The sequence below is a fragment of the Rhinolophus ferrumequinum genome, chromosome 2 (assembly GCF_004115265.2).
Source record: "Rhinolophus ferrumequinum isolate MPI-CBG mRhiFer1 chromosome 2, mRhiFer1_v1.p, whole genome shotgun sequence".
NCBI classification, from domain to species: domain Eukaryota; kingdom Metazoa; phylum Chordata; class Mammalia; order Chiroptera; family Rhinolophidae; genus Rhinolophus; species Rhinolophus ferrumequinum.
This window is the reverse complement of record NC_046285.1, coordinates 86,645,171-86,671,653: the sequence shown is the minus strand read 5'-3', so window position 1 is coordinate 86,671,653 and position 26,483 is coordinate 86,645,171. Positions and strand designations below refer to the sequence as shown.

The 26,483-nt window shown below is 32.9% G+C and overlaps 1 long non-coding RNA gene across 1 annotated transcript in view; it reads right to left on the bottom strand.

The window, feature by feature from the left end:
- The window catches only part of LOC117013245 (uncharacterized), a 508,384-nt gene that overhangs the window by 294,766 nt on the left and 187,135 nt on the right, over positions 1 to 26,483 (bottom strand). Inside the window, exon 4 of the long non-coding RNA XR_004421294.1 lies at positions 22,502 to 22,580. This is a non-coding gene — a long non-coding RNA (uncharacterized LOC117013245). The remainder of the gene's footprint in view (positions 1 to 22,501; positions 22,581 to 26,483) is intronic.

Here is a 26,483-nt window from a genome sequence, read left to right as displayed (position 1 = left end):
TGAACAACAAGAATGAGTTTATTCTGCTGCAACCCATCTCTCTATAAAAAATTTCTAAGATTAGATATGGGGCTCTGAAGCAAGACTAGAAGACATAAATGTGGGAAATGGTGGCATGCGCCTACCACACCATGGATCACACGGATTGGCCCCAATCCGTATTTTTGCCACCACTTTCTCAGCAGTTCTTAAGTGAAGAGTAAATGAAGGCTGCTCTCAGAGCTCACTGTCTATCTTTCCAGACTGTTGTTTATGTATGAATAGCAAGTTGTAATTAGTTGCTATAAAAATGCACCATGTCATTAATCTCAATCTTATTTTCTATTTTAGTTTTTAAACTGAAGTCCACAGAAAGCCCATGCATATCCTCACATTTATATAAACATTCAAAAAATACAACCACTTCTTTCAAAAATTTCTGCAAATAGTAGTTGATAATCACAGAAGAGAAAAGAAAAAAAACTGAAATATTTTCAGGCCCCACATCCCACCCTACACATGTTGACCTCTTATGTTAATGGGAGAAGTGGAAACTAAGGCACTGCTTAATCTCATGGTATTTTTGAAGAGAGCTATAATGTAACATTTCAATAATAGCAAAGTGGAGGCAGTTATAAAATTAGTAAATATTAATAGTTTTTTAAGCAAATGATGGCATTCCAGATTTTCTTTAACCTAGTAAACCTTAAAACCTATAATAATCAAATATTTATAATCACTAATGTAACATTTCAATAATAGCAAAATGGAGGCAGTTATAAAACTAGTAAATATTAATAATTTTTAAGCAAATTATGGCATTCCAGCTTTTCTTTAAACTAGTAAATCTTTAAAACCAATAATAATCAAATATTTATAATCACTACACAAACATGTAAATGACCACTAACTTACGCTGAATATTCAGGGCTTTAAATGATCTAAATCATCAAATTTGATGTAAATATTTATACTGATTCATATATAGACAAGCTTTCAATATGAAACTCAAAATTTTTGTTTATTCAGAATAATATGGAAAAAGAATAAACATGGAGTCTACTACTACATTTTCCATCTTCATGCTCACAAGACAGTCAGTCATCTCAGGAGACAGGCAGATACTCAGGTCTGCCTGAACATACCTGAACATATAAACAAGAGGAAACTCACAGTTTTGTTTTTAAAGGGCCTCCCCAAAGAAGGTCTTATGCTGATCTTGACTTTGAGAGAATATACAGCTAGACATAAATCACCATTGTTTAAATATGTATTACGTTAGGTTGCTTACAAAATAAACCCTACCATGCTTAAAAACTATCAAATAGCAAAATTTGCTTTATGATAATTTTAAAATTAAACCAATATTAAGTAAAAGAATTGCAAAGTGAAAATCAAATGTTTTTTAATATGAAAAAGACTTAAAATCAGAGAATGTTATTCTTTAATTCAATATTAATTATATTTAAATCAAAGCATAACATTTAAAAAAATTACTTGGTTATCTAATTTATAGTTACATGTTGAGTGCTTGGAAATATGACAGTTGTTCATCTCATAAAAGAATAAAATACTGCAGCTAATTCTACAGGAAAAGTCTTACAAATGCAATAAGATTATAATTAAATTATTTTAATGTTCAAGATTTGTTGTACTAATGAAACAACAAAATATTATTATCAGCAGTTTACATGAAAAGTATCTCCTTTTATTTTAGCATATATTTTCTCTCCAAAACAACAAAGGTTGGTGTCTCACGTGCTTCACTTATCTACTTCTGTTACTGCAAATCCACGATCATCCCACGTATGCTAATCTTTTACGGCAGAGGTCACTGAAGTTGTGCCAAAATTTAGTAATTATGTTCAATCTAATGTAGTCATACATTTATCTCACTGCTGGAATTTAGACCATTTAGAACAATGCATTTTATTTAAATGATCAAACGATGATCAAAAATGCCCCATTGTAAACATTTCTTACATTTTAAAAATTGTGGATAAAATACTGTAGTTATAAAGCTTTCTTATTAATACATAATTAAAGTCGATACTTAATTATTTTATATAATATCTCTTTTAATTAGGGGAAAGCAAACATTTTATGTTCCTGTTGCATAATTGAAACAAACAAAAACCCTGTCACATTTAAAATGGTAAAGGCCCATAATCTAAATTGACAGCTATAAATGAATTTCACTTTTTCTGAAGAGTGAAGAAGTTTCCACACTGTAAAGTGGAATAGGTTTTAGTGTTTACAAAAGGATGGGAAAAATAATGAATGAAGCAAATTCATCAAGCTGTTCTTCACAAATAGAATAAATTTAACAAACACATCGAAATATTTGTCTTTTTAAAGTAATTGTACTCAGAATATTGTTTTAAAAATGTCAACTCAATGAAGAAAATATAATCAATGTTTTGCATTTATGGTCCCAAGGAAAACTAGCTAATAAGCCTGCCAAAAAGCCTAAACCATTGAAATATTCAGTTGAAATTTATAGGTATAGCAAAAGAAAGTAAATTTCTTAGCTTTTCAGTAAAGAGTGTCAAGTAACTTTTTTTCAATACTTACTTGTTTCTACCTCAACTCAGAAATATTTGTCAGTAATCGCGAACAATAAGTTTCTTCTGAAGTCGCAAACTGACATATCTGTATACTCCAAAAGTTCTATGTTTTATGTCATTTACTTTGCTAAGGCCTCTAATTAACAAAAAATGCAAAAGAAACCTAAAATGTTCAGTAAAGACATCTCTCAGTATTTTAGAGTAATATTCTGCCAATTTCAAATAAGTAAAATAATTGACTGAAAATAATCAAAAAATGAAAACAGAAGACACAATTCTGTGTATGGGAGCTAAGATTAAAATAAAACCAGAATTCAAAAATAGCTTTTTAAGCAAGAATCATGCTGAATAACACAAGTTACCTTATTTTTCCTGCACCTGTTCGATAACAGTAAAGGATAAAATGTTCCATTTTTATACAAATCATGAACTATCTACCTTACATATTAACTCCTCTGTTAAAATTCCAAAGATTACATTAAATGAGAATTCAACAGTGAACTCACATGGATGTACCGAACTTATCCAGGTAAATTTTGGTTAAAGCAGATATGTATTTGCTCTTTCCCAGTTTATAACATCTGTGTATTTTAATGTTGACTGATATGATCATTTCAAACAGTCCATGTCTCTACACAACTCATAGCAAGTTATATATAGTGTCATAATTCAGTCCACAGAAATACTAAAAAATATTTCATATACACATAAATTACATATATACACCTAAATTGATCTGAAGGAAATGAAACTGCATTTTCAAGTTCATTTTCACTTTTTCTCCAAATTAGCAACATTTTACACTGTAATAATAAAGGGAAAATAAGTATAGTGATAAATACATGAAAAACATACCTATTAAGACAGCTCTAAATCAGGTTTCTTTAAAAGAGAATAAATCATATTCTCAAAATTTTAAAGAGAAATATGCTTATTTTAAAGTAAAAAAATAAAGTTTCAGTCTAGATTACTGTAGATTAAAATATAAGGCAAAATAGTATTTAGAATAGTGATAATAAGATTTCTTTAAAAAAATAAAACACAGCAACTAAGATCCTTCTTTTCTGCTCTTGCATACTATGCAATGTATCTGTTTTTAATGTGTAAAGATACTGCTGAAAATGACTATATAAATTCTGAGGTTGCTAACATCTGATTACTATAGTATTTCATAGCAACTTGTGAATTTAACTCTTAAAATACTGGAGTATAAAAGAACATATCGGCTTACATGAAAAAATGCAGTTAGAGTAAAATTAATAGCTCTGAAAACTGCGTATAAGTGCCTTTGAGCTTCAGAATTTCTTTCATGAAAAATTAACTTTTATGGTAAAACAGCAATTAAATACAATGATTTAAAGTTATTCAGTCATGTTTATATACCGAACATTTCTATTAAAACATTTGTTAGAAATAATATCAAGGTGTTAATAAATTATTATAATTACATGATAAATGTAACATTTTTAGAATCCCAAACACCATGATATTTAAAATATACAAAAATCTCAATTTAAAAAAGTTAAATTTAATTGTGCTCATAACAAAACTTCTAGAAAACTTCATTACTTACTGTTCACTGAGTATTACTTACAGAGATTTACAGTTTTAAGAATTCATCTGTTATTTATCCTGAAGTGTTTTGAATAAACTTTTCGTACTGTATACATCTTAATGAGATGATCAGCCCTACTCTGTTCTGCTGAGAAAAACAAAAAAATCACTAAATCTTCTTCTTTAAGATTGTTCTCGTTCTGACGTATTTTAAGTGACCACAAGCAGGAATTCATAATGATAAAATCTACGATATGAGGAAAATTTTTTTAAATGCTTGTTTCATATTTACTGTATAAAGTCATTCTGACATGCCTACACAACTGGTTGTGGCAGTTTTCAGACATGATTTCTAATCAAAAAAAAAAAAAATTGCTCCAGGTTCTTTAGAGAAAGCTTGCCGCTGGGAAGTTGATTTTGGCCAAGTGCCAAAATCATGTGCAAAGGGGCCTCATTAGGGATTCATGGCAGCCTTCAGCACTAACAAAAAATGTGACCCAACAGGCTAAATCAGTGACTAAAATTAAAAAGTAAGAGACAAAGACAACTTACTTAATATTCCTTCCAAAGCAACATTAAACTTTTTTTTTTTGGTAATTAAACCCTTGTTAGTCTAATGCAGTGTTCCTCTGTCCTCAAATGATTGTACAATTACTCTTTAAAACTTGTCAATTTCCCTTCTAAATACACTTTCTTTCTGTGACAGTTTACAAAGATTTTGCTATATAATAAAACTCTATATCCACTATAATCTGTCCTAGAGCAGAAAACAAAATCGTAAAAATGCAGACTACAGTATTCTTTTAAGATTTAAACAAACGAATAAAAAATAAGCAAACAATAGTCAGTACCTTTTAAACTTCTACCAAAGTGAACATGCACACTCCAAACTCACATCGATTGTGAGGAATCATTCTCACTGCCCAACTTTTTCCCAAAAAAAGTAGATTTGATAGGTAGCCTTACCTAGATGTCTTCTGGCTTTTCTGCAGATCAAAAAGTTTCCTGCCTAAGCACACAGATATTCTTTCACAAACCATAAAGGCCCTTTTATGAATCCAGCACTGTAACAGGCAGCTTTCCACACCACGTTGAGAGCCCAGTACGTCAGCTCTCAAGATAAAATACACTGCTAATACACAATTAGTGGGAGAGGTTGTCTATTGGAGAATTTATCATAACGAAAGAAGGAAAAAGAAGGGTTTTTTTGGGGTTTTTTGTTGTTTTTGTTTTTGAAAAAGCAAAGAGGGTGCGGTCAGATGTTAGGTTTTGCCTGAGAAAAGGGCCCTACACTGCACTAGTACCTAAATACTAGCAGAAGCTGCCTGGGAAGAGAGCCAATGGAAGGACTTTGTTTGACCCAGCTGCCAATCTCCCCTGAAGCCGTGCGCCAGACTAAACACTCACACTATTTTAACTCAAATCAGGCTACAGCAGCTGTTTGCTTTCCGGCTCTGAGCTCTGCACCCATCATGGCCTGCGCAGTTCACCCGGCGAGCCCTGCTAGCTGCCTGGCTGAAGTCTGTTCCTGGTTGGGATTTGTCATTGGAGAATATATTTTAACCCTATTCCTTGTAGTAAATACGGATTGTTTGTTGTTCAGCATTTAGATCTAGTAGTTTAAGATAAATTTACAATTCTTTTAAAGAAGAATGGTATTTTATATCATAAAGGAGAATTGAGATTTGAAGATAACAAGTATTCATATATTTCTTTGAAATTCTAACCTAAACTCTTCTGATGTGCTCAAATTAACACTAAAATTACCTTGCATGTAGCAATAACAAGGCCCCTACCACGCACCACTAAGAACCAAGATGGTATCTATTCACTCCAACTGAAACTTCTTCAGCCCTAGAAAAATGGAAATATGGCATTGCAGGACTAGAGAGACTCATATCATTCTAAGAGTTAGTACTGATTGCTTAACGCTCTGGAAGTTTTGTCCAGAAGCTACACCGAAGCAGATAAGTAGTTTGTTTTCCTTATATGAAGAAGAACCAAGTAGTCCAATTTATCTTTCTTAAATTTCTAGCTCTTTTAGCTACTAGGTGAAGTTTAAAAAAAAAAATCACATCTTTAATTGTAAAACATTAAAATTTGCCTATTGATAGTCTATAGTAAAACGGAAACTAAAGAGGAATTAGTCAGGGGAAGTACAATTTAAGTTATAATCAAAATTATTTGATGTAGCAGGGAGAAGAGATCCAATAACTAAGATCTATCTCACACCATATAGGAGCCAAACATTGCATATGTGGAGAAAATAAATCACTAAGTCATTCAACATGTGGAAGAAAGAGAGGAGATCCGATAACTAAGATCTATCCCACACCGTATAGGAGCCAAACATTGCATATGTGGAGAAAATAAATCACTAAGTCATTCAACATGTGGAAGACAGAGAGAAGTCGAGAGGGCTATGATAACATGGAGTACAATCAAGTTGTTCTCATCCCTGACCAAAATCTTAATTATGGACAAAGATGGTGATGGTGAGAGAAGACAACATCTTTTCATTTACAAATTGTAGTTTCTGTTGTTGCATTGGGGTAGAACGATGTCTCTTCATTTAAGGCAAATAGGCAGTAAGACTTTTTTTTTTAAATAATAATAATAATTTGGTTCACACTGTAGTTAGATGAACAAAAAAGAAATGGTTCTGAAATACTGGAGAAGTATGTCCAGGAATTTCTTCAGAAAGTTGTTTTTTTCTGCTTTAAGTAGAGTGTTTGTTTTTATTCCTGCCTCCAAATGTCTGTTTTCTTATCTTAGAAACTAGAACTCTAAATTATAAAAATTGTAATTTTATAATGAAATATTATTACCTAAAATAGGAAGTGGCAAAGATGGTTACAGAGAGGTTAAACTGTTAGGTTTTATGGGTGCACATAAACTGACAGACCCAATTCATTAAACATGCATGTCAAGATAATACTGTGTAACAGGTGAGTTGCTATCCTTATTCTGAAAATAATACATGTATAAAACCACAAGAGTCCCATTGGACCTGGCTTCTTACTAGCAGAGTATGGTTTGACATTCAAAATTCTTACAGAATCAAATAAAGTGCTGGGCAATGGTTTCTTTGAGTTCTTTACTTTCAATCTAAGAAAGTATTCATCACTTTTCTCTGAACAGTCTATTACAATTTACCAAGCAAATTATCAACCACAATCACACTGCTACATACACATCCATGGTAACTACAGAACGGTGGTCTTGAGGAAGAATCTGCTAAAGTCAGTAATTACTTCTCTTTCACCGCATTCTGCATGCCTCTCTTCTCCTTAGACACCATGCACAGTGTTTTAGTTCATATCATGACTGTATGGACTGAATTATAATCCCTCCCTCCAAATTCATATGATGAATTCCTAACTCCCAGTGCCTCAATATGTGACCCTATTTGGAGACAGTAACTTTAAACAGATAATTTAGTTAAATGAGGTCATCAGTGTAGCCCTAATCCAATATGACTGGTGACCTTAAAATAAGAGATTAGGACAGAGATACACTAAGAGGAAAAATCATGTGAAGACAAGGGAAAGAAATCCATCTGTAGCCAAGGAGAGAGGTTCAGAAGTAACCAACCCTTGATCTTGGACTTCTAGCTGCCAGAATTGTGAGAAAATACATTTCTGTTGTTTAAGCCATCCAATCTCTGGTATGTGTTACGGCGACCTGAGCAAACTAATACAACATTTAAGTACAAAGGAGTGAAAAACTGTCTTATTTTGGAAAACGATTTGTTTCTATACTCAGTGTTTGATTTTTTCCAAGAATGCATGTAATTTATGAAGGAAGTCTACAATATTCACATTTTCCAGAAAAGGGAAAAACAACATGCATGCCAGAGTTTTATATAAAAGCTGTACATGGTGCTAAGAGTGAAGGCAAATGTTACACAGTTGCCACTTTTCCATGATACTTATTTTTAAACTTTGAACAAGAATACTGTGCTTAAGTCCTTGTGTAGTACATAAGAAAATTCTATGCCCACACTGATATGCACAGACTTTAAAAAGAATTATGGAATTAATAGGTGCCTAGCATTTCCTTCAAGACAATAAAAAAAAAAATGGTACATCAACCTATATGTTAGAGTCAGTTAGATCTTCAAGTTAAGTTACTAAGGGGAGAAGGAAGAAGCCAATAGGTAACTAATACACTTGACCGGAAGAGGTAAGGAAAAGGTTATTGAAATGACCATTACAACGAGATATTGTTTTACCTAGCAACAATTCCCACCAAGTGACAAGTGGACATAAGCATTCAAACATCTTTTGATTCACCACCCATCATTTCAAAAATTCTGTTTAATGCTGACTTCCTGCGGGGCGCTGGACTAAGTGTTGTGTGGGATAAAACAAAAACAAAAAATGAAAAAAAACAATATAGCCCCTGATTTCATGTTTCAGATAGTCTAGTAAGCAAACAGAAAGCCGAACAGCCAGTTCTAAAGAGAATGGGTACTGTGTTTGTTGAATGCTTCAGAAAGCTGAGGTGATATTGCCCAGTGATTTTGTAAATGTGATAGGGTGTTATGACAATATTGATAATTATCATCTATTCAAACACTTGTAATAAACAAGGTACTGTGAAAGACAGCATCGTGGAAAATGACATTTTTTTGTCACTCGATAAATTCATGATGTCATTGCCTAAAGTGCCTAACTATGTCATTGCTTAAGTAAAATTAAGATTATTTTATTAGGTTGGTGCAAACGTAATTGCAGTTTAAAAGGTTAAAAATAATTGCAAAAACCACAATTAGTTGTACACCACCCTAATACCATTTCCAAAAAAAAAAACATTTCCCTTATTTCTCATGCTAGTTGAGACCAAAAAAAAAAAACTACATATCTCTTGATACTAATATTTTAAAATAAAATCGAGACATAATCATTGTGCACAAAAGCCCATTATTACTTCAAAATAAATTGCAAACTACCCTATAGTAGGTTTTACTTTAAGCAAGATACACTAATAACACAGTACTCTGAATAGCTGTTTCCTAATGAGAATATTCATAAAACATAGAGAAACTGTTTCAAATAAATGTTTAATGTAAATTGAATGTGATCATAGAACACTTAAATTATTATAATGAAATGATATTAAATGTTTAAGTAAATATTCTCCAGGAAGATCATATGCTAACATTTAAAATAAAACATCATACAACTTTAAGTGTCAAAACACATAATTTTTGTCAACTTCAGAATAGCAAATGGAGATACCCAAAGACACATAGCATACATACAAACAAACAAACAAAAATACAGTGCATTTAAGTAATGGAAAGAAGATAACATATTCTTATTGAACAGATTAAAGTTTCAGAAACTCCACATTCCCACTGTGTTATTTTTTAAAAAAAAACATTCCCTGCTTCGCTTCATTTTCTCAACCTATAAATCTTCTTTTTGTGGGAATATCTGTAGGTATTTTTACATATTATTAAGTGTATGTTATAGTTTCTGAAGGATTAAGAACAATCTAAACACACACAAGGAGAAGAAATAGATAACGTGAATAGTCCTATATCTGTCAATGAATTGAATTAATAATTAACAACATTTCCCAAAAGCAATCACCAGACTGGAATGGTGTCACAGGTGATTTCTACCAAACATTTAAGGAAGAACTGTATTCATCCTATGCAATCTTTTCCAAAAAATAAAATCAGAGGAACATTACTGAATTCATGCAATGAAGCCAGTATCACTCTAATGCCAAAACTAGATACAAGAAAAGAAAATTATAGGCCTGCATCTCTCATAAACACTGACACAAAAAGCTTCAATAAAACACTAACATATCAAATTCAACAATGTATAAAAACAATTATACACTGTACCCAAGTGGTATTTATCCTATATACGCAAGCCTGGTTCAAATTTAAAAAAATCAATTCTTGTAATACCCCATTATCAACAGACTTAAGAAGGAAACCCATATCGTCATAGTAATTGACACAGAAGCCACAGAAGTTTTGGAAAATAATAACTGAGACTGTGTATAAGTTTCAGTTTTAAGTTTTGGAAAATAATAACTGAAACTGTGCATAAGTTTCAGTTTTAAGTTTTGGAAAATAATAACTGAAACTGTGTATATCCATAGATGATAGGATTGTCTATATAGAAAAATCCTTAAGAGTTAAAAAAAAAAAAAAAAAAAAAGCAACTATAGAAAGGTTTCAGGATGTATTGTGTAAAAGCCAGTGCCTGTTAGGAGATGAGTTAAGTTCTGAGGTTCTAGTGCACAGCATAGTGATTATAATAAACATTACTGTATTATACATATTAAAATTGCTAAGAGAGTAGATCTTAAATGCTTTCGCCTCACACACACACAAAATGGTAATTATGTGATGCAGTGAAGGTGTTAGACAACTGTACAGTGGTAATCATATTACAATATATGTCAAATAAACCTGTTGACTACATTATATGTACACAATGTTATGGCAATTATATCCAAATATCGCTAGTAAAATATACTTTAAAACATTTTTTAAAAGTCGATTGCTTTCCTCTTTATCAGTAACAAAAAAATTAGAAATTGAAATTTTAAAAATACCACTTCTCATAGTATCCAAAGACTAAATACTTAGGTATAAAACTAACAAAATATGTACAAGATGTATACATGGAAAACTGGAAACTGCTGATGAATAAAGAATAAAAGGTGATCTAAATACATGGATGTTTTAGCTGTGTCAGCTGACAGGGCCTAAGACACAATGACTGCACTATAAATGAGCACATCTAGTACCCAGATCTTGGGTACCAATACTGTTATCCAATAAATGAAACGAGGGCTTTTGGAGAAATGTCTGATACTAGGATTTGGCAGAAAATATGCAAAATGGGCCTGGAGCATCTAACAATGTCAAAAATTAAGTAAGTGCCCAAAACTAAAAAAAAAAACAATGATAAAGATATACCAAAGGTATACAGGAGCCAACTAAAAGAGGTCCCAATGGACAAAGTTAGAAACATTTGAACAAAATTAATAAAGTCATATTAGATTACAACCAAAAATACAAAATTCATATTTATGAGTACATACCGAGACCAATTAATGATTTAAGTGGTGTGGAGAGAATAGACAAATATCCCATGCAGAAGAATTCCAAGTAACTCCAAATTTATGTACTCCATTCTGAAGGAAGTAGAGCATACCTGTCTATACCTTAAGTGTGGGCAAAGCATAGTGACTTCCTTCCAAAGAGCACAATATTAAAGATAGAAAGAAAAAAAAAAAGAGTAAATTTAGAGTGGAGAAAGCTAACAAACGCTTCCACAAGCCAGATGATCAAGATTAATATCGACAGTGGTAAAAAAAAAAAAAATTAACAACAACATTGGTTAAGTTATTTCGACAGTGTTCAACTTTGATATTATGTGATGAGAATGGCAATTTATCTTTTTGGTCTTCCTCCCAAAAATGCATTACTTCAGTTTAAACATAAGAAAAGCATCTGACAAATCCAATTGAGAGAGAATCTATGGAAAAAATTGACCAGTAAACCTCAAAACTGTCAAGGTCATTAGAAACAAGGAAATTCTGAGAAACTGTCACAACCAAGTATAGCTTAAAGAGACATGACCATTAATATAATGTATCCTGAATGGTATCCTGGAAAAACAACAACAAAAAAGGTGGGACATTAGGGAAAACCTAAGGAAATCTGAATAAATTACGGATTTTAGTTTCTAATAATGGTATCGATTGTGTTAGATTAATTGTGACAAATCTATCTTAGTAATATAATGAGAAACTAGGTGTGGGTTATACAGGAAATCTTTGTACCACATTTGTAAGAATTCTGTAAATATAAAATTGTTCTGAGATTAAGTTTATTAAAATATGAACTAGAAAGATATTTTAATTAGAAAAAATGATTAAACACTTCAGGGCATATTACCTAATATTTTCTTAAGTGTGGAAGTAATGTACAGAAAGTAATTAATGAGAACTATGTATTAAAGTAATAAAACTACTCCTTGGTTTCCATGACACTGTTTCCCCTACATTTTTTTCTGCTCATATATCTAATTTTGTTTTCAATCTTTAAATGTAAGTGCGACTCAAGATTCCCTCCTTAGCTTCTTTTTTTATATTCTCACTCTACTCAAAAACCTAAGTGACTCTTACATAAAGGTTGATAACCTCCAAATCTTCAGCACAGACACCTCTATGGTGCTCCAGATCCCATTTTTTTAATGCTCATAGGCATACCATCTCCATTTCTAAAATTAAATTTATTATTTTCCCTTTAACCTGCCCCTATTGTGTTTAATAGCCAACCAACCATTTTGCATGCCACATAACTGGAGTCAAAAGTAAAACACTGGGACAAGTAGAAAAACATGGAATACAAAAATGTAAGCAAAGAAAGATTCCCAACAGCAACCAAAAATAAATAAAAGACGTAAGTGAGCATATCAAAGAGATTTTTGTTTCAGGAAAAAAGAAAAAAAGAAATCATGAAAGAGAAATTGATCAATAGAAATAATTAAAAATGAAAAGATAATTCATGGATAATTAATGTTTCTGAAGTATCAGAACAAATAGAAAAAAATCAAAGATATCAAAGATAGAATAGAAGAGAACTTTCTCAAGCCTAATACCAAATTAAATAATTGATCGTGTACTTGGTAAAATTGATGGAGGAAAATGCAGACCTAGATCATTTTAGTAAAGAAAAATTATAATTACAATTTTAAAGGACAAATCTTACCACTATCAAAATAGAAAAAGTGTGTGTGGGCAGGCGGGATGTATAGTATGTGTGTATGTGTATGTGTGCGTGTGTGCGTGTATCCACATAGGAATAGAAATGGGCTGATCACATTATTTTTCTACAATATGAAAAATTAACAATATCTATAACATTGGGGTAAATTAGTTTTTGAATAAAAGGATTTAGGTCCACCATAGACATCCCCAGCAAGCCAACAGAATTAGGAAAAACCCAAACATGAGCCAATCAATTCACTGCATTTATCCAAATGCAGATATTGGTTTCTAGTGATCTGGAGCACATGACCGTCACTGATCTAGTTTCTCATGTATAAAGGAGGCATGTATATCAGAGAGTCACCTTTTTGTAACTGTGACAGAACCAAGCTTTGGGGATAAAGTTGACATCACAGAAGACAAAGAAGGGAGAGAAGATAACTAGCTCCCTTGATGATATTGTTAAAACACAGATTTAATCCTATCCTACTTATATCTGTTTTCAGCTATGTGAACCAGAAAATTTTATGATTGTTTAAGCCAGTTTATTTTTCTTTTACAGGACATGGAAAGTATTATAACTGATAGGCTAGCCAAAGTTCTTTATAAGTGTAAAGGCAACAAAAAGACATCTTACATAATCAAAAGCTTATATTATTCTTGAGAAAATTACATAAGATTATATTATTCTTGAGAAAATTACATAAGACATGCTATCTAAGAGCTAAATCAAAATTAAGCGTCTACTGATGGATGAATGGATAAAGAAATACCTGTATATAATGGAATATCATTCAGCCTTTAAAAAAAAAAAAAAACAAAGGAAATCTTGCTGTTTGTGACAGTTTGTATGAATTTGGAGGATACTATGCTAAGTAAAATAAGCCAGACACAGAAAGACAAATACTATGTGATCTCACTTATATGTGGAATCTGAAAAAGTCAAACTTAGAAAAACAGAGAATAGAATGGTGGTTGCCAGAGGCTAGGGGGTAGGGGAAATGAGGAGATGTTTCTCAAAGGGTATAAAATATCAGTTATAACATGAATAAGTTCCAGACATACGACGTATAGCATGGTAACTATAGTTTATATTAGCACATTTTTCTATTAGAAATTTGCTAGGGTAGTAGATCTTAAGTGTTTTTACCACACACGTAAAAAAAGGTAACTATGTGAGGTGATAAAAATGGTAATTAGCTTCATTGAGTGTGATAATCATTATACAACATATACTTGTATCTAAACTCCATGTATGTATAACTTAAATATACACAATTTTTAATTTATCAATCATACCTCAATAAAGCTGGAAAAAATAAAAACAAATTTTAAAAGATAACTCAATATAGAGGCCTTTCTTACTCAAGCTAAACCCCAAACTCTGTATTTGAACTTGGAAACTCTCCCTAAAAATATTATACTTCTTTTTCCTATACTGAGAAATAGAGTTGTTACGCTACAGTCTTCATAACCCAACGCTGAACGACCACTTAAAACAATAACATTATATTCTATTCCAATACTTGCTAAAAATGACTAAATTATTTACAAATTTGTGAATCCATGTCAGAGTTACTAGAAGAAAATTCTTTCATTGATTTCTTTTTCCATAGGAAAAAATGTTTAGAGTTCCATGATTGATGATAAGTTAGAAAAATCTAACAAAAAGTTTGCAGATGCAGATATTTTCTGAGATAAAACCCCGATTTCTACGTTGAATATCAAGTTCATACATATATGCATCTTATAATTATGATTCAAAGTCAACCAATAAAGAATGATCTTAAAGAAGGAGCAACAGTAATAATTAAAATGTACGTATTGAGCACTAACTCTACTAAATTAGTAATATGAATTATCTCCTTTAATCCTCACTCCAGCCCAAAGAAATACATTTTATCGCATTGAGTTGAACAGTCTCCCCCAAATTCGTGTGCACTTGGTACCTGTGAATGTGGTTTTATCTCTAAATAGGAGCTTTGCAGATGTAAGTTTAGGTGAGGTCATACCAAATCAGAATGGACCCTAAATTCAGTGACTGGTGTCCTTATAAGAGGAGAGAACTTTGTCACAGAGAAACACATGAAAAATGCTGTGGGACCATGGAAGCAGAAATTAGAGTGATGTATCTACAAGACAAGGAACCATGCTGGCAATCATTAGATACCAAGAGAAAGTCATGGAACATATTCACCCCTAGAACCTTCCAGAAGGAACCAGTGATACTCACCCTTTGATTTCTGACTTTGGGCCATCAAAACTGTGGGAGAACACATTTCTGTTATGTTAAAGTAACCCAATTTGTAATTTTTTATGGTAGCCCTAGGATTCTAATATGGTATTATTATCTCCATTATGTAGGATGAGCAACTGAGGTTTAGAGAGGTTAAACATTATTCGAGTAATAGAATAATCGGATTAAATCCAAACTATCTGACACCAGAGTTTATGCTTCTGATCACTACCTATACTGTGTTTTAGATAATATTTATTGAGTGTTCACTATATAATCTATTCTATAAGAGTTCTTTGTGGTATAATCATTGTTTTGCTCTCAAATAATATCTCTTGTAAATTATCCACATTATACCATCAGTGCAAGGAACTAGGTTCATTGTCATGTTTTCTCTCCCCAATCTGGACACTTGTGGTAACACCCTTCCTTCTGACACTTAGCTTGGCTCTCTTCTATTTGGAGACAGCATGGGTATCATCTCTTTTAGGAAGACTTTCCTGACCAAATTCTAGTTTAGCATTCTTTATATGCCCTGCCATAATACAATACACACTTCTAAATAACATTAAAATCTATTGTAATTTGGTTTTATCCATCTCCCAAGACTTTAAAAGAAAGGACTATGCTTCCTTCTTTCCGCTCTCAGTAACCTACACAGTCTTTGGCACTATTTTAATGAGTAAGCATATTTAATGAGAACACTGAGTACTCAATTGAGTAGAATATTTAATGTTAAGTAAAGTAGAAGTCTTGAATTACATAGAAAATATAGATGCTTATAGATTAACTTAACATAACCATGTGAAGTCTGTGGAATATATAGAAATTTAAATACAAGAAGAAACTAGATTCTGGAGAACAGAAAATAATTTTGAGTCATTGCATACTCTCCTTTACAGACTTGAGAATAATATGATAAATGAATAGTTTAATACTCCATTTAAGTGATTTTTTTATTTGGAACATTATTCCTTTATCATAGTATAAGTATATGTTTGTCATCTTGTTTATTCTTATGTTGAACTTCAGTGGGTTGAATTGTCTCCTAAGAAGACATGCTCAAGTCATAACCCCTGGTACTTATGAATGTGGACTTATTTGGAAATAGGGTCATTACAAAAGTAATTAGTTAAGATCGGGTCATATTGGAATAGGGGTTCCTTAATCCAGTATTACTAGTGTCAGTATAAGAAAAGGAGACGAGACTTAGCAACAGATACACACCGAGGGATCACAGCCACATAAAGACACAAATTCACAGGGAGAATGTCATGTGACAATGGAGGCAGCAAATGTAGTGATGACTTTACAAATTAAGGACCCACCAAGAATTGCTGCCAACTACCAAAAGATAACAAGAAGGCCTGAGACAGACTGTTCAGAGGGGGTATTACCTGCTGACACCTTGATGACAAATTTCTAACCTCCAGAATTATGAGAGAATACATTTCTGTTAAAGCTACCCAGATTGTGGTACTTTATTATAGCAGCCCTAGGAAAAAAATACAAGTTCCTTTACCTTGAATGTAATCACAGTGAATTATATTATCGTCTCCCTACTTTCTTTCTAAAGCACTTGTTTTGGGTTCATGGACTTTTTAACTTCTTAAATATTTACAGTTATAATTTGGGGTGGGGGATCTAAAACAAAGTAATCATGGTAATATCAACTGAATTTGATATCCTAACACATTATTAGGTTCTAATCACGTTTTTGTTAAAACTAGAAGACAGAGATAAAAGTTACCGAAATGGAATGCAGATCTCAGGGAAAAGGCATTGATAGCAAACAGGCTTGCTCTGTCATCTGGCCCGACCTTTCACCACAGCATTCCCCACACCATGAAACATATTATATTTAAAATTTATAACCTTTAGAAGAAGTCTGAAATACTCAATAATGGAAAGGAAAAGCCTGTTACAGTTCTGATGTATCTAGTCTCTACTTCACAAAGCCAGTGTGAAACATAACATATGGAATGCTGATGAGGCTTTAGGGTTAAAATCTCAAGTCTGCTAAAAACATGATTAATATTACATTAGCCTTTTGGAGTAAAGGTCTAAAATATAATACATTTTTGTTTATAAGCAAAACCAGCGGGACATAAAATTGAACAGATATGCAGGTATAAACCAATAACCTTTAGCTGTCCTCTCAGAGAATGTGGTATCTTTAATCTCACAAATAATAACACTGTGATTAAATGTAACGAGAGCAGATAACAAGAATGTGCACTGCTGCTAGGGACCTTAGCCAAAGTGCAAAGTATGCTGTTTGTCTTGGGAAACTTCTCACCTCTTGGTAAACTCTCTTAATAAGCCCTCAGGCATCCACTGCCCTCAGGCTGCCCTCTGGCTGTCCTAGTTTCTCCTCACCCACTGCATGCCCACATCCCCTCCTCATGGGACATCAGCCTTGTGCTTCATCATCAAACTTCCTGTCAGTTCCACTTTTCAATCAAAATTCCACTTTCCTCAGGCTGGCTGATTTTGGCTGGCTCTAAGCAAAATCCTAATCTGATAATCTGATTAAATTAATTCAAAGTAAATTGTAAATGGCCAATAGCCTAAATTTCTGAGAGAAGCTGAGTTCTTGAAATCTAATTTGTGGAATACACAAAGGAGATGTATTGAGCTGGAATCTTTCTGAGTGCCCTATGTTTGTACTCCAGTTTCTTCCATTGCCTTATTCCGCCCCTCTTTCCCTCCTTCCCTCTTCCCCTTTCTCCCTCCGTCCTTCCTATCTTTCCTTCCTTTCTCTCTCTTTCCTTTCCTCCCTCCCTCTCTCCTCTCTCTCTCATTAGTGGATCAGCAACGTGACACTCCCATTTTGCATGGTTACTTATCCATAAATTGGCTTCCAGATAGGAATTTAAAGAAAGGAAATCACTGTTTTTTCCAAGACAAATGCAACTTCTTCTTTCACCAGGTTGGCAATACCTATACTCTTAACAGTCTCCTCTGCTAGTGACTGTTTTCAAATCTGTGATGAAAAAAATATATATTCGACTATGATTCAGGATTATATTTCCCACTTCTTTAAGATATTAAAGGTAATAATAATTTAAAACAGAAATAGTACATTTGGAAGCATCACAATGAGCTTCTTCTATTATTATTATTTCTTTATTATTCAAATACTTGTCACAAACTGCTATTAATGATCAAAATGTCTTTCCCAGAAAATGTTAGGCTTCCTTTATAAGAATTTACTGATATTCGCATTAGGCCATCAAATCAAAGTACACCAATATGTATCGTATATTTATTATTACTAATTATTCTTTTAAAATATTCACTAATAAGGAATACTATGGTTTGTATATTTCTATAAACAATCAAAATTGTTTATATTTATTTCATGCTTTTATGTGCCAGATGCTATTCTAAGTACTTTGCGTATAATAATAATTCATTTAATCCTCAAAACAGTATTATGGATTGGGTACTTTTATATACTTGCTTTTAACAGGTATGGAATGCTAAGACTCGGAGTATTTAAGCAACTTGCTTAGGATCACACAGTAGGTAAATTGTATTTAAAAATCACTGCATGAGTACCTAGAAAAATATGTGCCATCTACTTTTCCAGGTATATATATATATATATACACCTTGTGTATGTATATATATATATATATATATATGCATATATATATATGCACACATATATATATACATTATATATATGTGTGTATATATATATATATATTCCTTTATAAAAAGTAAATTATATATGAATATTGATACTATTTCAAGCTCAGTCCCCAATGGAAGGTATGGGGCCAGTAAGTAGGAGTTAGACTAATGTTTTAAAATTGTCTTGCATGAAAAACAAATCAATTTCTGAGGGTATCTTAGATTAATGTGGAACAAAGCTGGTGAAAGCCAGGAGAAGGAATAAGAAGTAATGGTATGTCCAGATCACTTCCTTTAAGCAATGGTCCAGAGTAAGGGCAGGGGCATTCAAGTCAGACTTTGGCAAGTTTACAAAAACACCTCTGGTGGTAAAAAGGTAAACTGACGAGATGAAGATAGATGGGAAGTAAAGTCTCCAGAAATCCTAACCAGCATGTGGAAGAGAAAATGAGTCACCCTAATCACTATGAAATAGGGAGAGGAAAATGACAGATTCTTATCAAAATAAAGCTTTATGTAAGCTAAGAACAGTGCTCAATCCCAATATTATTTCATTTATTTCGATTGAATAAATTGTTTGGAACGTTTCAATAAGTACTGCTAAGCAAAATACCACCAAGTACCAGGCTATGCAAGGGACATAATTCAACAATAGTTCAATAAATACCACAGCTGACTGCTTTAAATGATAAAAGCCACAACTTCTTAAGATTACAAAATATAATAATACAGAAATATATGTGTTTAAAACATAAAATAAAAAGGCCTTTCTTTCCTTTCTCTGTCATTCTGTTCCCCTGATATAACTACTAACCTAGGTGTGTTTTCAAGACATTTTCACTACAAAAGCAAATAGATACTCACTCATCTTGTTTTTTGGTGAAACAAATGTATTAAAACTATATTTCTGTATATACGAAATGTGGCTACAAGTTATAGAGTTTTCTTTTCTATAAAAGATCTTACTATACATATTATACTATTCGATTTATTTTATTTCCCCCAAAAAAATATACCACGCAAAGCTTTGCCAAGTCAGAATATACAATCTTAATAAAGTGTTTTCAAAAAGTTATTTAATATTCCACAGTATGGTGTCTCATAAGTCATTTAAGTATTCCATAATGTTTTATCTTTTTCCCAAGCTAGGTTTTCACACATTTATATACATTACCATATGTAGTTAGGGACCTAAGTTACAACTCAAACAAGTGTTTTTAATCATGGGAATACTGTATATTTTTTCTCTATTATCTAGAAGAAATAAGATACTGAGGACTTAGAAAAGGCACCTTATCCAATGACTTCTCATACATTTCACACTGTATATTTTGGGGTATAAGGAAGTAGATCTGAGGCCAAATGGCTGTGTTTAAAATACCCTGTAGACCATAGTTAAGTATGTAAAAGTTTAATAAACTCAAATTTCCAGTTACTCTGGCCAAAAGTTTATGTTCAAGAAATATTAACTAACCATCTTAAAAGTAAATCCTAGATGTTGGGATAGGTGGCTAGGCAAAGCATTCCTCTGAGAATCCTGAGGAAAACTCGCTGAAGGAGTCATCAGTGAGTGGGGTCATCCATGCAACAGCAGCTGTATTTTCATCCCTTTTTGCTTATCCCCCTTTGGCACTAAAGAAGCCTTTGTGTATGGAGAAATTTTGCAGCTGGGCAGAAGAGACAAGCATCTGGCTGAGAAATAACACCATAACTCAAGAGCACATTTGGCCTCTACAAATTTGGCCTTCTACATTGATCTTATTAAATTTCAACTTTGTCTTCTGGAAAAGAGATTCACCAAGCAAAGAAAAAATATTACAAAAACTTCTTCTGGCACAAGGACTAAAGCTAATAGGCTTCAGATATCTTCTAGGTGGGGAACATGTTCACCATCAAATGAGGACGTGGGCTGGCATGGGAAGCCTTCTTGGGCTCTTCCAGGATAACCTCCCTTCTCTCCCCACCAAAGAAATTACCAAAATATCTGAACTATTCCTTTATAGCTGGCAGAGTTCATAAACAAACAAAATAAAATTCGTTATCAATTGGTGGAGACACAGGCTAACTAAGAATTTTTGTTAATAGAGTTCAGTGAAAATAAAATAGGCTTCTGGGATCCCAAAGAATAAGCATGTTCATGAGTGTAAATGGAGGTGGGAGGCAATGTCCATATTAGCAGGGACAGAAATATCATGCAAGAGGCAGAATGATTTCCAGAGTTTCCAGCTAAGATAAGGAAAAATTATGACTAGGTCAGAACTGGTTTTTCTATCTATATCTGTGAGTGAGAACAAACAAACAAATACAAAACAAAACCTGGAGGCAACAGAGATCAATATTCATACAACAGGGGCCAATATCAGTAGAATATTGAAAAAAAAAATGGGTGTGTTTCAAAAATATACATTTAGTCATAAGATAAATAAGGTCTATGTAAGCATTTGTAAAGTGACTATAATACAAACAGTTTTATATATTTTTATTTGGAAGACTAACTTTAAATTTGGTTCAAGTTTTAAAGAATGATGAAAGGGAAAGTACCCACAAAACCCTTTTGAACGCTTTTTATTTCCCTAAAAACATTTATAACTAAAAAGGAGTCATGAGGGTACAAATTTTACAGCCAACACCACCTGGAATATTAATAAAAATATATATACAAAAACTCTTCACTTCCTTCAAAATTTTCATTTTAATGACATCTGTTCTAAATTTGAAACACGTTAGATGAAAACTTTTCATGTCATCAAGATCTTTGAAAAATGGATAAAATCCATTGATCATCTCCACAGATAAAAGGAATATACACACAATATATTGCATATAATTTCAGAGCGATCACTGAATATCTTGCAAAATGCTTACTCTTTGATCCCAATTTAAGGAGCTCTAGTTTAAAAGAAAGGGCCTAACTAAATAAAATGGGACCTACACATGGTTTCTGAAATTTTACTAGTAGAAGAACAGTACAGTTTTTGCCACCATGTCACTGTAAACATGCAGCATTTGCTTGGGCACTGGCTGGCTTGAGATGGTGGTAGGGATGGGCATAGTACGGAGCTAGCATCATGTCTCTCTCTACCTGTGCTCCAGAAATGACTCTAAAACCCTCTTCCCTTATATTTCCTTTGCTCTTTCAACTGTCTCTCACTCATTCTCAGAGAAATCCTACAGAAGGTCTTCTGAATAGGATAAGACAGAAGGAACCTTACCCAATATATTTCTACTATCATTATAGAAAACACAGCAAGAAAGCAACCCGAGATACTGGAGGTGTTTATAAACTAAGTAAAACTAACTTGTTTTTGTAAACTAATTTTTAAAAAAAAGCTCTTTGAGCATCCAGTATACTTAACTGTTGCATGTCTATTTTGAATAGTTTGAATAACTTAAAGTAAAAATCGAATTTTAAGAAACTGTAAAGTCTTTGCTTTCTATTTTATAAGCCACTATTATAATCCCAAATGCCATTTTAAGAAACTCTGTTGCTCTAGGCGCACAAATATGTATTATGAGCAATCTTGAATTCGCCCTGATTAAAAACCAGAGTTAAAATTACCTGCCATGAGTAATAACCAAGTGTCCTTTTACACAAAGTTTGTCAAAATAATCTTATAGAAGTGGACAGAGTTTGACTCAACTGTGGTCACATTTCACTACTGCTTGTAATAGTGACTACCTTAATTATTCATTTTCTATGTATGCAACTCACAAATGATAACTATACAAGTTTAGAAACTTGGCCACACTGGTCTATTTGCAAGTCACTTACCATATTATGTATTTCATTCTCCTCTCTGTTCAGTCTTGAAATCAAGAGTTTTCTTTATCTCAGAAGCAGTAACAAGGTCCTGAAAAGTATTTTTATATTACAAAAGATTGCACTTATGAATATGTGTACAAATATTTCCCCAAATAATGGTCAAATTATTTTAAAACTATTTTCAAAATTTATGAACAGGTTTAGCTCCAGAAACAATCAGCAAATTAGTACATTGTCTCTAAGAACACTAGATTTTTTTATTGAATGCTATCAAGACATCAAAATGTGTGGAATCACCTTGAAAAAGTGTTAAATTAGCATTTATTCTTTCGTCCCTAGGCTAATAGCTGGGTGTTGTTTTTTAAAGCACCTATTTGAGGTGCTAAAAGGTCCTCATTAGATCAATTAAACAAACACAGCATTAAGTTTCAGAAATGAAGTGTCAGAATAGATACCTTTTGATCTGTAGATCACTACGGGAGCAATAATAAATTACAAATAATGTGATTATGTTTCCTGCCTTAGCATACGGAGTTTGATAAAAACTGTTTTATTTTAGGAACAGTGTAACATTATCATTCCTGGGAGGAGCATGCTGTATGCATGGCTAACTTTATAAACAAAACAAAACAAATCAAATAACCATAAGAACAACAAGGACAAACCAGAGGTGATTCATTTGAAGTCAGTTCAACAAAACAGTATGCAAGTATTTTACTGGACTAGATTAAGAGAGCCACAAAGATTACTTGGGAGATTTATAATCCAATGAGGAAAGCACGACACATATGACTAAAACTAGTGGTAAAATATGAAGCAATGACATTAATTACAAACATAAGAGTCTTTTAATTATTTTTGAGTTGATCAAGGTAGGCATCATTTGATGCTTGAGGTATTATTCGAACTGTACCTAAATGAAAAATCAGCATGTAAAAACATGGAAAGAGAGAGGGAGAATAATCCAGATTAAGAGAGCAGTACCGTGTTTCCCTGAAAATAAGACCTAGCCAAACCATCAGCTCTAATGCGTCTTTTGGAGCAAAAATTAATATAAGACCCAGTCTTATTTTAATATAAGACAGGGTATAATATAATATAATATAATATAATATAATATAATATAATATAATATAACATAACACTGTGTATAAATTAATCTAATATAATCTAATACGAGGTATAAATTAATATAATATAATATATGATATAATATAATATAACATAATACCAGGTCTTATATAATATAATACCAGGTCTATATTAATTTTTATTCCAAAAGATGCATTAGGGCTGATGGTCTGGCTAGGTATTATTTTCAGGGAAACATGGTATGAGTTAGGAGACAGAGGACAGAGTACATGATGGGTAACTTAATGAGTATATTTAACACAACTCAAGTCTGTGAGTGGGGGTAGGAAAAATAAGAAGTTTAGGTTCAAGGGGGAATTACTAATTTCAGTTTGATGATTAAATGAGTTTGAAGTACCCATGAGAAACTCAGGATGTATATCCAAATTAGAGGTAAAGATCGAATCACATGCACTAAAGGTGGTAACTGAAGCTTTGGGAGCCTTTGAGGCTCCCCAAGAGAACTGAGGATTTGACACTGCTCAGAGTGTATACATGTTATGGTTAGAGAAGAAACCTATGGAATGTCTACACATATTTAAACACAAGTTAGAGAAAATGAGAATGAGAAGAAACATTCTGGGAAGGAGCAGAACCAACAAAAGAATATATCTCAGATTTTAAGAGTAGGTAAATGTTTCATGAAAGAAGAGAGTACCCACTATGGTCAAATGATGCCCACGAGTAGCAGATTAGCTATTAGGAAGTCATTTGCACTCTCTGAGTGAGCAGTTTCAATGAAGTGTTGGGGGAGAAAATCCAGATTGCAGATGGGGTCGGGTAACTAACTGGTCAATGCAAAAAATGGTCAAAATCAATGGAGAAGTTATGGGAAAACCAGGGTGGGGAAAGTTTTCCAGAGAGAACGGCGTATTAGAAAATGTGATGGATCCATCCATGTTATCGCAAATGGCAGTATTTCATCTTTTCTTATGGCAGAGTGGTATTCCATTGTGTGTATATACCACATCTTCTTTATCCAAACATATTTCCAAGGACACTTTGGTTGTTTCCATGTCTTGGCCACCGTACATAATGCTGCAATGAACACCGGAGTATGTGTGTGTGTGTATATATATATATATATATACACACACACACACACATATACATGTGTGTGTATATATATGTGTGTGTGTGTGTGTGTGTGTGTATATATGTGGAGATATATATATATATATATATATATATATATATATATATATATACATATCTTTATGGATAAATGTTTTCAATTTTTTTTGGTATATACCTAGGAGAGGGATTGCTGGGTCACATGGTAATTCTATTCTTAATTTTTTGGAGGAACCTCCATACTGCCTTCCATAGCGGCTGCACCAATCTGTATTCCCACCAAAAGTGTATGAGGGTTCCTTTTTTCCATAGCCTCTCCAAAACTTATTATTTATCTTGTTGATGATAGTCATTCTAACATGTGTGAGGTGATATCTCATTGTGGTTTTGATTTGCATTTCCCTAATAGCTAATGAAGTTGAGCGTTTTTTCATATGTCTGTTGGCCGTTTTTGTCTGTGACAACATGGATGGATCTTAAGATTATTATGCTAATTAATCATAAGTCAGACAGAAAAAGTAGAGAACCATGTGACTTCATTCATATGTGGGATATAAAACTGAAAGCAACAAATGAACAAGAAGACAAAGAAATAAAGAAACAAAAACTCATAGACACAGACAACAGTTTAGTGGTTACCAGAGGGGAAAGGGGGAAAGGGGTGGTAGAAGAGGGTAAAGCGGGTCCAACATATGGTGATGGAAGGAGAACTGACTGCGTGGTGAGCACACAATGTGAGATATATATATATATATCGGGTCAAGATATTCAAAACACATTGTTTATCATAAGCAATATGGTCTTTGATTATGAAAAGTACCTCATCACCATGGGTGGACTATTATACTGTATATAATAACTGTATTTCATAGAATGTCTTATAACAAAGAGGCAAGCAAAGTCCTGTTGAGATAGAGAGAAAGGAAGAATCATTTGGATTACCTCACAGAGGCCAGGACAAACACCTGTCCACCACGTAGAAAATGAGGAAAGGTATTAGATACAGGCAGGGTCATTTGAAAGTGACAAAGGATTCTGATGGGTAGTGATTGAGTCATAAAGGAGAAAGGCATTTAGGGGAAAATGAAAAAAAAAAAAAAACTAAGCAAAGTCATGGAATAGAAAATGGTAGGGTTGTTTTGATCACCCAATTCAAATGAGAGGTGGAGGAGATCTAGGGTCAGAATTTCATTGAGTAATAGGATACAAACAAGACAGTTTTGGGGCTTAAAGATCCTTGGAGCTTCCCCAAAATTATGTGTCACAAGTAAATACTAAACCCTTTCACATGTAAGAGTAATTCTGTTAAATGCTGCTCCATATACTTCTGATCCTAAATTCAGCATATTTTCATAGTACCCAAAGTATGAAATATACATTTTAGTTGCCTGCTCCAAAGTAGTAGTGACAAATTCCAATGATATTCCAGGTGCCTTGTTTTGTAAGTAGCCATTTACTATTCACTGCCAGCATCTGAAAGATCGATAATTCAGATTACCCTCCAGGATCACACACCCAGCAGCAATCTGCACACTGTGACTTTACAAAACTAAAAACTTCTTTGTTAATTGGATATGGATTTCATTCTAGCAGCAATCACTAAGGTATTTTAGCAGCATTTTCCTTCAGGAAAAACTAGTCCAGAACATGTTAATTGATCTGATGTAAAAAAAATAGTCCCTTAGCAAATAAATTTGGTAAACATTGGATGAAGGAAGGTGAAGGACGATTCTTTGCTGCAGGAGTTATCAGAACCCTGAAAATGCTAAAGAGCACGATGGTATTT